Source organism: Octopus bimaculoides, chromosome 10 (assembly GCF_046866305.1).
Source record: "Octopus bimaculoides isolate indiv1 chromosome 10, ASM4686630v1, whole genome shotgun sequence".
Classification (NCBI taxonomy): Eukaryota; Metazoa; Mollusca; class Cephalopoda; order Octopoda; family Octopodidae; genus Octopus; species Octopus bimaculoides.
This window is the reverse complement of record NC_142937.1, coordinates 50,760,601-50,773,169: the sequence shown is the minus strand read 5'-3', so window position 1 is coordinate 50,773,169 and position 12,569 is coordinate 50,760,601.

The window sequence follows — 12,569 nt, the reverse complement described above, 5'->3', positions numbered from 1 at the left end:
AACAAGTGCAGTGCGTCTTTCAGGCCTACAATCACTCTTGTTATCCAACAGAGTGCACATAATCCTACATGAAATGTTCAATTTCCATCCAAATTTTGTAAATAAAAGTCTCTTTGTTTTTCAAGCGCAGGGTGGACATCCGTCAGTCGCGCTAAACTAACCAGATATGGAAAGACAGGCAATTTTTGGTTCACCTTCTCTAGAACATTCTTAGCCCCCGGGTAAGCAGTGCTCTCTCCAAATGGAGCTGCTCAGATACACATGCAGCAACCGAATCTTATCGCTGTCTTGGGCGAGAAGGAGAAGATTTTATATCTAGCATGGGCCGCCTACATACAGGTCACGGACTACATGATTCCTGTCCGTCAGGTCTGCATGGTTCACTACCTTCACATCGCCTCAGGACTTCCGAATACACAAAAATGTACTAAAAATATATAAATATATATATTAACAATAAAATAAATATATATAGGGAAGAAAAAATCCACAAAAACGCACATATCGAGCAGAGGTCAACAATGCCTGTGCAGAGTTTTGGGTCCAATAAGGCTTGCACAACACCTCATAGACTCTGTCCACTTTAATAACATTATCCAGAGACAAGCTGAAGCTAGATGTTTGGTGCCAATATGAGTCGCAGGCACAGGGATGTGGGAGTGCCATGATCTCTAGCACAAGCCAATGATCCCCAAAAGTGTCCAATGCCATTCCCTGCATATCTGCTTTTATTTCAGAGTGACCTTCTCCTACAGACATGAAGTTGAGTGCTATACTCCCAGTTGTCTTTCAACATGCTGGACACCGTCCTGGAATTTCTGCGTACCCGCGCTATTGCTAGATATTTTTTTAAACAATCATATTAATTAATTTAACAATAAAGATAGAATCAACACTTATCTCAACGATGCTATAGTTCAAACTTATGTTAGTCTATGTTAGTCTATATTGTTTCTTAGTCTTGTTCTTTTGTATCTATAATTATTTAGATTTTAACGTTCAATAAAATGTTTACAATATAGTTAATTGTTTTATTATGATTTAAGTTATATAAAGTTTAATTTTTCATTCCACTGCATGGCACCTTGGGCAAGTGTCTTCTACTATAGCCTCGGGCCGACCAAAGCCTTGTGAGTGGATTTGGTAGATGGAAACTGAAAGAAGCCTGTCGTATATGTGTATATATATATGTATGTCTGTGTATGTGTGTCTGTGTTTGTCCCCCCCGCCACATCGCTTGACAACCGATGGTGGTGTGTTTACGTCCCCGTAACCGAGCGGTTCGGCAAAAGAGGGAACCCGTGGAAGAGGTAGGCTCAGGAAGACCTGGGCTGAGGTGGTGAGGCAAGACCTTCGAACATTGGGCCTCACCGAGGCGATGACTTCTGACCGAGACCTTTGGAAATGTGCTGTGCGTGAGAAGACCCGGCAAGCCAAGTGAGACCTAAATCCAAGGCTTCTGCCAGGGGTGTAGCCAGCCCACTTATGCGTACCTTTCCTACATTGGACACTAAACTCCGCTTGCGAAGACTTGTTGAGGCAAGTGAAATCGAACTAAATTCGACGACTGGTACCCGTGCCAACGTCGTCTCCTTTATTGGACACGAAACTCAGCTTGCGAAGACTTATTGGGGCAAGCGAAAGCGAAATCGGGATAGCACCTGTTCCCAGCGTCGCCTTTCTGGCACTTGTGCTCGTGACATGTGTAAGGATTTTCGAGCGAGATCGTTGCCAGTGCCCCTGGACTGGCTCTTGTGCAGGTGGCACATAAAATATACCATTTTGAGCGTGGCCGTTGCCAGTACCGCCTGACTGGCCTTCGTGCGGGTGACACGTAAAAGCACCCACTACACTCTCTGAGTGGTTGGCGTTAGGAAGGGCATCCAGCTGTAGAAACTCTGCCAAATCAGATTGGAGCCTGGTGTAGCCATCCGGTTTCACCAGTCCTCAGTCAAATCGTCCAACCCATGCTAGCATGGAAAGCGGACGTTAAACGATGATGAAGATGATATATGTATGTATGTATGTATGTATGTATATATGTATGTATGTATATATATGTTATATATATATACTAGCAGTATAACCCGACCTTGTCCGGGTGTGACTTATGCCATCTATGATAAGTCTTGCTAGCTGAAAATCAACTAAAAAAGAAAGCCTTACAACGAAAAAACCCTTATGATGTAAATATGTTCATAATTCAAAAGACGATGAAATTAATAGGGAAAGTCTGAAGGCTGTTTTGCGTAAAATTATTAAGCATACGTAAATTTCATCCGTCTAATTGGCTATAGAAATGCTTGTGCAAAACAACTTTTTGCGCTGCCCTGATTATACATAGCAGGGTAATCCCTTTTCACAGGAGCTAGGATGGCAATTTGTGATGAAGCAATTGCTGGCGATCTGTTGCTAAACAGTTTTGCCAGAATTCTATTAGATTGGGCAGAAGGTGTTGATGCACCATTTTGCATTATGTTCAAAGTAGCTACTGGAATGTGGTGAATTGCTGCAATCTGTGGCTGTCATTTTAAACTGGTTGCTGTCTTTCCCCAGCAAACTCTCTTCTTTGGAGGCATAATCTATGTATATATTAAACAGAACAACAAAAGTTATAATAGATGGCAAGGTCGGTACTTTTCACATATCTGTAATTTTTCAGATTAACACCCGCACGATTACCCAACCCTAATCCTAAACCTAATCCTAACACTAACCCTAACACTAACCCTAAACCCTAACCCTAACCCTAACCCTGACCCTAAAAAACGTAACCGTAACATTAATCCTAAACCCTAACCCTGACCCTAAAACCTTAACCCTAACACCCTAGTGAAAATCGTGGTAAATTTACAAAACATTGACGAACATGAGTTATATTTTACTGAATGATTGTGTACTTGCACGTGTATGCTTTTGAGAGAGCGAGAGAGGAAGAGGTAGAGAGGGGGAGAGAAAGGAATAAGGGTAGTTAAAAGTTTTCTTATGACTGCTTCTCTTCACTGCCTATTACTTCATTAGAAATCTAAGGATGCACATAAGCACATAATAGAGAAAAATGAAACAAATATGGACGACTTGCTCCGAAACACCACCGAGTGGGGAACACTTCTCAAAAATAACCTGCAGTTGTTTCCTTCAAAATTCCTACATGCTTGAAATGTACATACATCAAGGTACATTTGTACAAAATTTCATGAAAAAATATTCATTTTCCTGGAAGTTAAGAGGAATTTAAGTGGAATTTCCGAATATTGTACCCCACCCCCTTCCAAAACACTTTCACCGAAAATTTTTGTATATTTGGAATCTACATAATAAATAATATATGCATAGAAAATTTCATTAAAAAATATTCATTTTTATGAAAGTTATGACCTTCCAAACTCAGGAGGTACAACTCTGTAGTTATGCCATCAATGTTTTGTAAATATACCACGATGTGAATGATTGTGTTTACTTGCACGTGTATACGTTTGAGAGAGCGAGAGAGGAAGAGGGGGAGAAATGAATAGAGATTGAGAGCAATGTGTATGTTGTTGTCACAGGTCATGTATGTGTGGTTGTGTGTGTTTTTACGTATCTATGTTATGAAAAATAGGTAAAGAATACTGAGATGAAAGTTTAATCTATGACGTTGTATGTATCACTTTCTCTCTCTCTCCCTCTCCCTCTTTTACTCTTACTCTCTATATTTTTATGAGACAGTACGTTGGACAAGGAGGGAAGAAAAGAAGGAAAAAGAAGGAATTTAGAATGGGAAGTCAATAAGATGATTTAAACTCGATAGAAATGGGAGAAGAGTGCTTTCCCGCAAAGGGGAATTAATCTTGTATTTATACATGCAGTGTTGACATAAATGCCTATAAGCATATATATATATATATATATATATATATATATATATATATATATATATATATATATATATATATATATATATATATATATAATACAAACAAACCATCTTCTCTCACTATAAATATTGACAGACGCGAGCGTAGTAGAAAGCAATTCATTCCCTGTCATCACCTGACTGATTACACTGGTCAACAGTCAATTTTCATCAGAGATATTATATGGTGTTTTATATGTAGTTTTGTCCGCAGATTTCAAAAATGTAATCGGTTTCCTTCTATCAGGCACAGTTTTTCTGATGAGGTAAGAGAGGTATATAACTCCTATCAGCAGTATCACTACACGTAAACGTTTTATACAAGTAAATTCTGACTTCTGTTTTATAACTATTTGTATTCCTTTTGTAATTTTATGTTTCTATAATCTTTTCTTTTCATAAATTTTACTTTCTGTTTAAGGTGCCAAGTCATCATCATCATCAAATTTTACTCAGGATGTCAAGGCATTGCAAGAACAGACCTGATATATTTTGTCTTGTCTGTGTTTGTTCCGAGAGCATGTTCCAGCTGAATGGCGCTTATTCATTGATTCATCTAAGGGAAGCCTCAAAGCAGTACTACTACACAATGGCAATAAGAAACCATCCATTCCCATAGGGCATTCAGTGCACATGAAAGAGTGTTATGAAAACATGCAAGCACTCGTCAATGCCATAAAGTATACAAACTACAGCTGTAAAATATGTGGAGACTTGAAGGTGATTGGAATGCTGATGGGAATGCAATCTGGGTTCATGAAATATTGTTGCTTTTTATACCTATGGGACAGTCGTGCATCTAACAAACACTATGTGCAATCAGAGTGGCTTTGCAAAAATCATGAGCCAAGAGTTTCTAGCGTCCAGAATAAGCCACTTTTAAACCCATAAAATGTTCTCCTTCCCCCTCTTCACATAAAGCTTGACCTCATGAAACAATTCATGAAGATACTTGCCCGGAAAAGCTCAAAAGGTTTTGAATATGTGAAGGCCAAATTTCCAAAAATCACCGAGGCAAACTGAAGGAGGGCGTATTCATAGGTCCGCAGATAAAAGAACTCTTGAAGGACAACCACTTCCTCACAGCACTGGATGAGATTGACCTTAAAGCCTGGGAATCCTTCAAATGGTTCTGTGAAAATTTTCTAGGTAACAAGAGATCTCTAGAGTTTAGAAATGGAGTGAAATGTCTTCTAGACTCCTACGCTTCAATGGGCTGTCGGATGTCACTAAAAGTCCATTTCCTTGATTCACATTTAGACTTTTTTGCAGAGAACCTTGGAGCAGTGTCTGATGACCAAGGGGAACGCTTTCATCAAAATATTGCATCGATGGAACAACGATATCAAGCATTTTGGAAAGCAAGAATGTTAGCTGACTACTGTTGGATGTTATACAGGAACGAACCTGAGACAAAACACCATAGAAAGTCCAAATCTCAAAGGTTTTAATTTGTTATGCATTCGAGTGTATTCGAACTTATTTGTACACAATAATTTTAATTTTGTACAATAAAAAGCCATGAAATGATCGTATCTTGTATTCATTATACTTTATATAGACATGCTTTACGTATCCTATAAGTTAAAGCAGCAGGTATCATTAACATGAAAATGTGATCCGATAGAGGAAATCGGACTTCAGATTCGTAATCAGCATCAAAAATTAACCCAGAAAAGTCAATCAGCAACTCTGAGGATTAAAAAAAGTTTCATTTTGTTGACCAGTGTTATTATTTGAAGCGGCAACTGCCTCGTACCGTTCCCGCCACAGCCCCTAATAAGGTCACGGCAAATTCGTCGCGGCTCAGATCTTAGATCTGGTCGTTTTGACCACACGCGTAACACAGCCAGCCAGTATAACACCAACCAGTTTCCAGCGACGACATCAACACCATCGTACAACTACGAACTACAAGCATCGCCCCCAACGTCGCCAGCAGCAACACGACTCTACGACTACCAGCGTCCCTAACAGCATCAACATGACTCTACACGTACACAAGCTACCAACAACTAACTGCAGCACTTCTAACTCTGTTTGTGTGATTTCTTCACCGCGATAATTAACAGCCAGAATTTAGCCTGCGAAGTACATCTGTACTCAAGAACCCGGCTTGGCAAAGAAGCCACAACATCACAGCTAGTGATCGCTCTGCCCCACACGCCTTAACTTCTTATTTCCAGACACTTACCACTGTGTACTCTAAGAACTGGTATCTTAAATCCTTATACGTGTTACTGACTCTATTCAATACTGTGTATCTCTCGCACCCACATACATGTATTACTTACACACACTCTTTTCTTTACATGACGGCCAGTCTTATAATGTGTTGTATTATGTCGCATTCACTCACACACAGACATACAATTTAATGCTACAATAAATCTTACTGTTATTCATCTTCATACGGTTGTGTTCCTATCGTCTTCCTTACTGGCATTTACGAATTCTCTATGTTATCGAAGTATAACATATATATCATTTGATATATTTTGTGTTCGACCGTGTGACGCGTTTAATAAAGGAGCCTGTTTTTCCATTCGTCACCATTTCTCCTTTTGGGTTCGCACGGTCGTTCTTACAAACTGGTGACCCCGACGTGATTCGATTCATACAGCCCTTCTGATCTGTACAGCCGACGTGATTAAAACACGCACCCGACGTGATCCGTCCATACAGCCTACGTGATTCTATTCACGTAGTTTCACTTAAAATGGTGACTAAATGCCAGTATAGACCAACCGTTCTTTCACTACAATTTTTTTTTCGTCTGTTTGTCTTCGACAAACCGACTGGTGCGAGGCTAGTGTAGTGAACACTTCTATCGCCATTATATACAAACAAACCATCTTCTCTCACTATAAATATTGAAACACGCGAGCGTAGTAGAAAACATCTCTTTCCCTGTCATCACCTGACTGATTATTATTTGAAGCGGCAACTGCCTCGTACCGTTCCCGCCAGAACGCAAATCGATCAACCACAGCCCCTAATAAGGTTACGTGATAGTGTTTTTCTAATGCTTCGCTGGACCCTACCTTCAGTTATAAATAGCCTGCTAGATACCCAGCAAATTCGTCGCGCCTCAGATCTCCTCTGAGATCTGGCCAGCGCTGACCACACACGCGTAACACAGCATCAACCAACCAGCCAGTTTCCAGCGACGACGTCGACACCATCGTACAACTAAGAACTACAAGCATCGCCCCCGACGTCGCCAGCAGCAACACGACTCTACGTACTACCAGCATCGCCGCCAGCGTCAACATGACTTTCTACACGTACACAAGCTACCAACAGCTAACAGCAACTTTTCAGCCCTGTTTGTGTGATTCACTTCACCACGATAAATAACAGCAAGAATTTAGCCTGCGAAGAACATCTGTATTCAACCCGGCTTGGCATGGAAGCCCTAACATCACAACTAGTGATCGCTCTGCCCCACACGCCTTAACTTCTTATATACAGACACTTACCACTGTGTACTCTATGAACTGGTATCTTAAATTCTTATACGTGTTACTGACTCTTTTCTATCCGCTGTATCTCACGCATACACATACATGTATTACTCGCACACACTATTTTGTTTACATGACAGCCTGTCTTTAATGTGTTTTATTATGTCGCATTCACACTCACACACAGACATACATTTTAATGCTACAATAAATCTTACTGTTATTCATCTCATACGGTTGTGTTCCTATCGTCTTCCTTACTGGCATTTACGAATTCTCTATGTTATCGAAGTATAACATATTTTTCCATTCGTCACCATTTCTCCTTTTGGGTTCGCACGGTCGTTTTTTACATATATATATATATATATATATATATATATATAGGAAAATGAAAAAAAGCCAGAATGCTGAACTGGAAGCATATTTTAATAAAGATTTTTTTCTAACCGGTTTTCATTGCGAAGAAGCAAATTATCAAGAAGAAGGAGAATGAAAATGTTTTTTTTCGCAATGAAAACCGGTTAGAAAAAATCTTTATTAAAATATGCTTCCAGTTCAGCATTCTGGCTTTTTTTCATTTTCCTATTATTTCTCCACGTGCGGTTAACACAACCCCACTATTTACTGACTTATATATATATATATATATATATATATATATATATATATATATATATATATATATATATATATATATATATATATATATATATATATATACACACACAAGTTCATATATATACATACATATGTACACATATATATACATACACATACATGCACACATATATACACACACATACATATACATAGACAAATACATACATATACATACATTTGTACACATATACACACGGTAGTCGTGTGGTGATGAATATTAAGGCAGTGCTATATGTATAGGAAAATGATGTTTATATTAACTAGTAAGATATTAAGTGATTGACAATTTATAAAGGTGATGGACGGTCTATTAATCTAAAGAGAGAGATTGTGTTGTTAAGTGAGGTGGAAATTAGGGGGGGGGGGCAAAAAAAGGGGGGGTTAAAGGAGTAAAAATTACTTGTATAAACTAAGTTAATATTATTACCAAAGTTTACTTCGATAACCACGTTCTGTATTTGTTGGTGCAAGGGTTTTCCAATAGATAAAATAAAATAAAATTTTATGTGGTGCAGTATTTTATACGTCATAAAGCAGAGAGAAGAAAATACTTATATGTTTTGAATTCATCTTACGGTAAACGTAAACAAATGAACTAAGATTGCTTACAGAATCTTAGATATGTCTTTTAAAGTTAAAGAAGACAATTAAAATTCTTAGATGCAGAATAATGCCACTAATATAATCTAAACAGGATAAATATCTTTGCTGAAGAAAGTGAAAGCAGCAAGTGGAGGAGATGGAGGTACGAAAGGGCAATGAAATCAAAGGAATAAGGTTATTGGAGCACAACGTATTTAACATAGTTGGAAGTAATGTTTGCGTTAAGTTAAACTGAAAGTAATGTTTAAGTTCATGTTTATAGACGTTCTGGGTGTCCTAATTTGGCTTCAAAAGATGGAGAGTGTTCAGATAACATATATCAAGCGAAACAAGCCAACCATACCTTTATACATATAAAAGTATAATTAACTTGCATCGCTTGAATTATGTGAGAAACTAATAGATAAATAGGTGAGTCGTCTACGTTATATAAATTAGTATGGTTTATCTATATGAAGAAAATACATGAGGTTGCCAATGTTTACATCTGTACGCATTTTCGATGAACGTGTTCACCAGTTTATTCTTCGAGAATAAAATGAAGAACAGTTCCGTATTGCATAATGGGTAAAATTTCCTACCTTTATGGTATAGATGTGGAGAGAATTAGGCAGTCTAAAATTTTATGTTGTTGTCTTTAAGTCCCCAAATTAATTTGCTAAGACTTGTGGTATTGCGTTTATTTCTATCCCTAAAAGAAGAATAATGGTTTGATATTCTTCTGGATATTGGCGAGGAGGACAATCCAATGTAAAAAGACACATTAGTAGGGGTGCTGACCTTGCATTGATATATAGTGTTTTTGAGTTTCGCATTATCACTTAAAAAACTAATTCTGTTGCTATTAACTTCCGAAATAATGATGTTGTTGTGGTAATTATTATTATTATAGTTCATATTATAATTATTGTTACTTAGGTTATTATTTGTATTGTTATTGTTATAATGGTAATGGTTTGTATTGTCTGAATTAATGTTATTGTTATTAGTATCCGTGTGTGAATTTAATAGTCTCATATTGTGTGCGGATATTATTTGCGAGATATTTTTAGTGTTTGAAAATCCAAATCTAACCTTGTACGTGTTTATGACTGGGAAGTAGTGAGAATGTCTTGGAAAATTCTTGTTAACAGCATTTCGGAACTGGGAAACCAAATTTGATTTAATCTGTTTTCCAAATGGAATTATTAGCCAGATACTTTTATCAGATTCAGGTTTTGTATGTGTGTTATTATTATTTCTAAAAAACTTCAATTTATTATTATTATTATTAAAAAAGGGTTTAAATTGTTGGTTACCTCCCCTATAATGTAAAAAAACGTTTGATTGTTTGTTATCGTCAATAGGTTTATGATGAGGACAACCATTGTATTTATCGTTACTATCTATTTTAATATCTTTGTTATCATAGGTAGAAGGATCGTAAGTAGAATTAATGTATCTGACTTTTTCTTTATATCCTGCTTTTAATAAAACAGAGTTGTAAAAGTCAGCTTCATTGTTGAAAATATTTTCATTTGTGGATAGGTTTGATAATTTAAGTGAGATGTTCCTAACAAAATTTCTTTTTACCGTTTTGGGATAATTACTAAACTAGCTAATATACTTAAGGTTAGTGGAGGGTTTATGGTAAGGGAAAAAGGTTTTGATGTGTAGGTCTAGAGTGACATCTAGGAAATTGGCTATGGAGGTTTCATCTTCAAAGATTATACCAAAACCCATTCTACGGAAAAACCTGGCTAGTCTATTTTTAACTTTTTGTATTTTTTGGTTTGTGGTATTATGTAGATAAAGCAAACAGTCATCCCGGTATAGACCGCCCCTAATGGTTGGGAATTGGTCTGCTAATTCATAGAGAATATATGCGCAGACCAAGTCAGCTATCTGTGCTGAGTCGGAACTTCCTATGGGCACGTCAAAACCATCGGGAATGTCCTTGCGTGTCCATAGTTTATTATTAAATTTAATTATAGATTTTCTGGCTGTTAAAACAACATCAATCTCTTCTCTAGAAAGACCCGCCTTATTATGAGCAAACCAAAGTGCCTTATTTAGTAGAATGGGGTTAATTGAAGAATAGAAATTAGATATATCAAACTGGATAAATTTGGGGATCTTTTTGGTTTGACGGGCAACACTTGTTTTCTTAACGAAACACTTTCAAACTTGGGATACTGGTAGAATGTGTCATATAAAACGTCTTTTTCTCTTAGCCTTCTTAACAAAAATTACTTCTTAATAAGTTATTTCATGTTAAAGTTGTCGTATTTCTGTAATTTCAACCAATCACTGACGTCTATTCAGCTGAATACAGTCACTGCTCTTTTTATAAACAATAATTTTTACCAGTGTTAAGTGTGTTATTCCCTGTTTAATTATATCATTATTCCCTAGTAAGGGTTTAGGGTTTTAGGGTTGGGGTTCAGGTTTTAGGGTTAGGGTTTTAGGGTTAGGGTTGGGGTTAGGGTTATGGTTATGAGTTTTAGGGTTACGGTTATGAGTGAGGTTATGGCAAAAATAATCATAACCCTAACTGTAATCCTAAAACTAACCCTAACTCTAAAACCCGAACCCTAACCCTAAAGCTAAAACCAGTACAAACGCACGAACGATATCATAAATAACAGTGACAAACGAAATATATACCGCTGATAGTTGTTGTTGACAAACAACGGCACTAATTTTATTCAAGGGAAAAGATCCCCTGACACCATTGTTTACATTCCACGGCGTAATTGTTTTCACCGCAATAGACGTCAGTGATTGGTTGAAATTACCGAAATACGACAATTTTTTACATGAAATAACTTCGAATGCAAATTTTTTTTATCTGTTCTATAACACAAAATATACAAGTATTCGAAGTTTGAAAGTGTTTCGGTACCAAAAACACTACATAAAAAAATGTTGCCCGTCAAACCAAAAAGATCCAAATTTGGTGTTATGTTTATCATTGATGTTACGAAACCAATCTACTACCTGTAATGAGTTTGACCACAAACTAAGTTTTAATTTTTTGACTAAAGTATATACAGCATCATTTTTATGTGCTACATGATCACTACCTTACATAGGAGATAAACCCTAAGTAGGGATGGGGATGGCATTAAGCCTTTAGAAGTGTTCATGGGAGACATCCGATATATATATATATATATACTAGCAGTATAGCCCGGCGCTGCTCGGGATTAAGCTAGGATTATTAAGTGATCAAGTGCTTTATTTCAAACCAAAATAAGTAACATGGATATCAGATTTGAGCGAAATCCGTTGAAATTGGTTTGGCTGATAATGGTTTGCTGGCAATTTGATTGGGAAATCCCATAAGGAATCAGTTTATTGGTTATTTCCACTCATTGACTGTTTTTTTTTTTTTAAGTTGCATTAGAGATCTGCATAGCAAAAGGTTGATCTGAAGGTTTGCATTGGGGATGTGAATTGGAGTAACTTAGGAAAACTTACCAACAGCCTTAACCAAAAAATAAGGGGCCTGTCCCTTCTAGGTTAACTCTAATCTTAAACCCTAACCCTAACCCTGACCCTAACACCAACCTTAATCCTAACCCTAACCCTAACACTAACCTTAACCCTAATCCTAACCCTAACTGTAACACCCTAGTGGAAATCGTTCGGGTGTCAATCTGAAAAATTACCAAACCCTTTTTGTGGTCAGAAAAACGGGTTGGGGGGGGGGGGGATTGACAAATTGTTACATTTTTGTTTCATAGTTGTGAAATATAAACAAAACTATTTCGCTCCCAAAGTAGTATATGTGCGTGTGTGTGAGAGTGAGAGGTGGGAGAAAGATGAACGATTTAAAATAAATATATTTGAATTGTTGTGTGAAAAAGTATATATAATCTCATTATAGAATATAGTGTCTTTCAAAAACATCGTATATTTTAAACTATATCTCATGTTTAAGAAAAAGAAATGCCTTT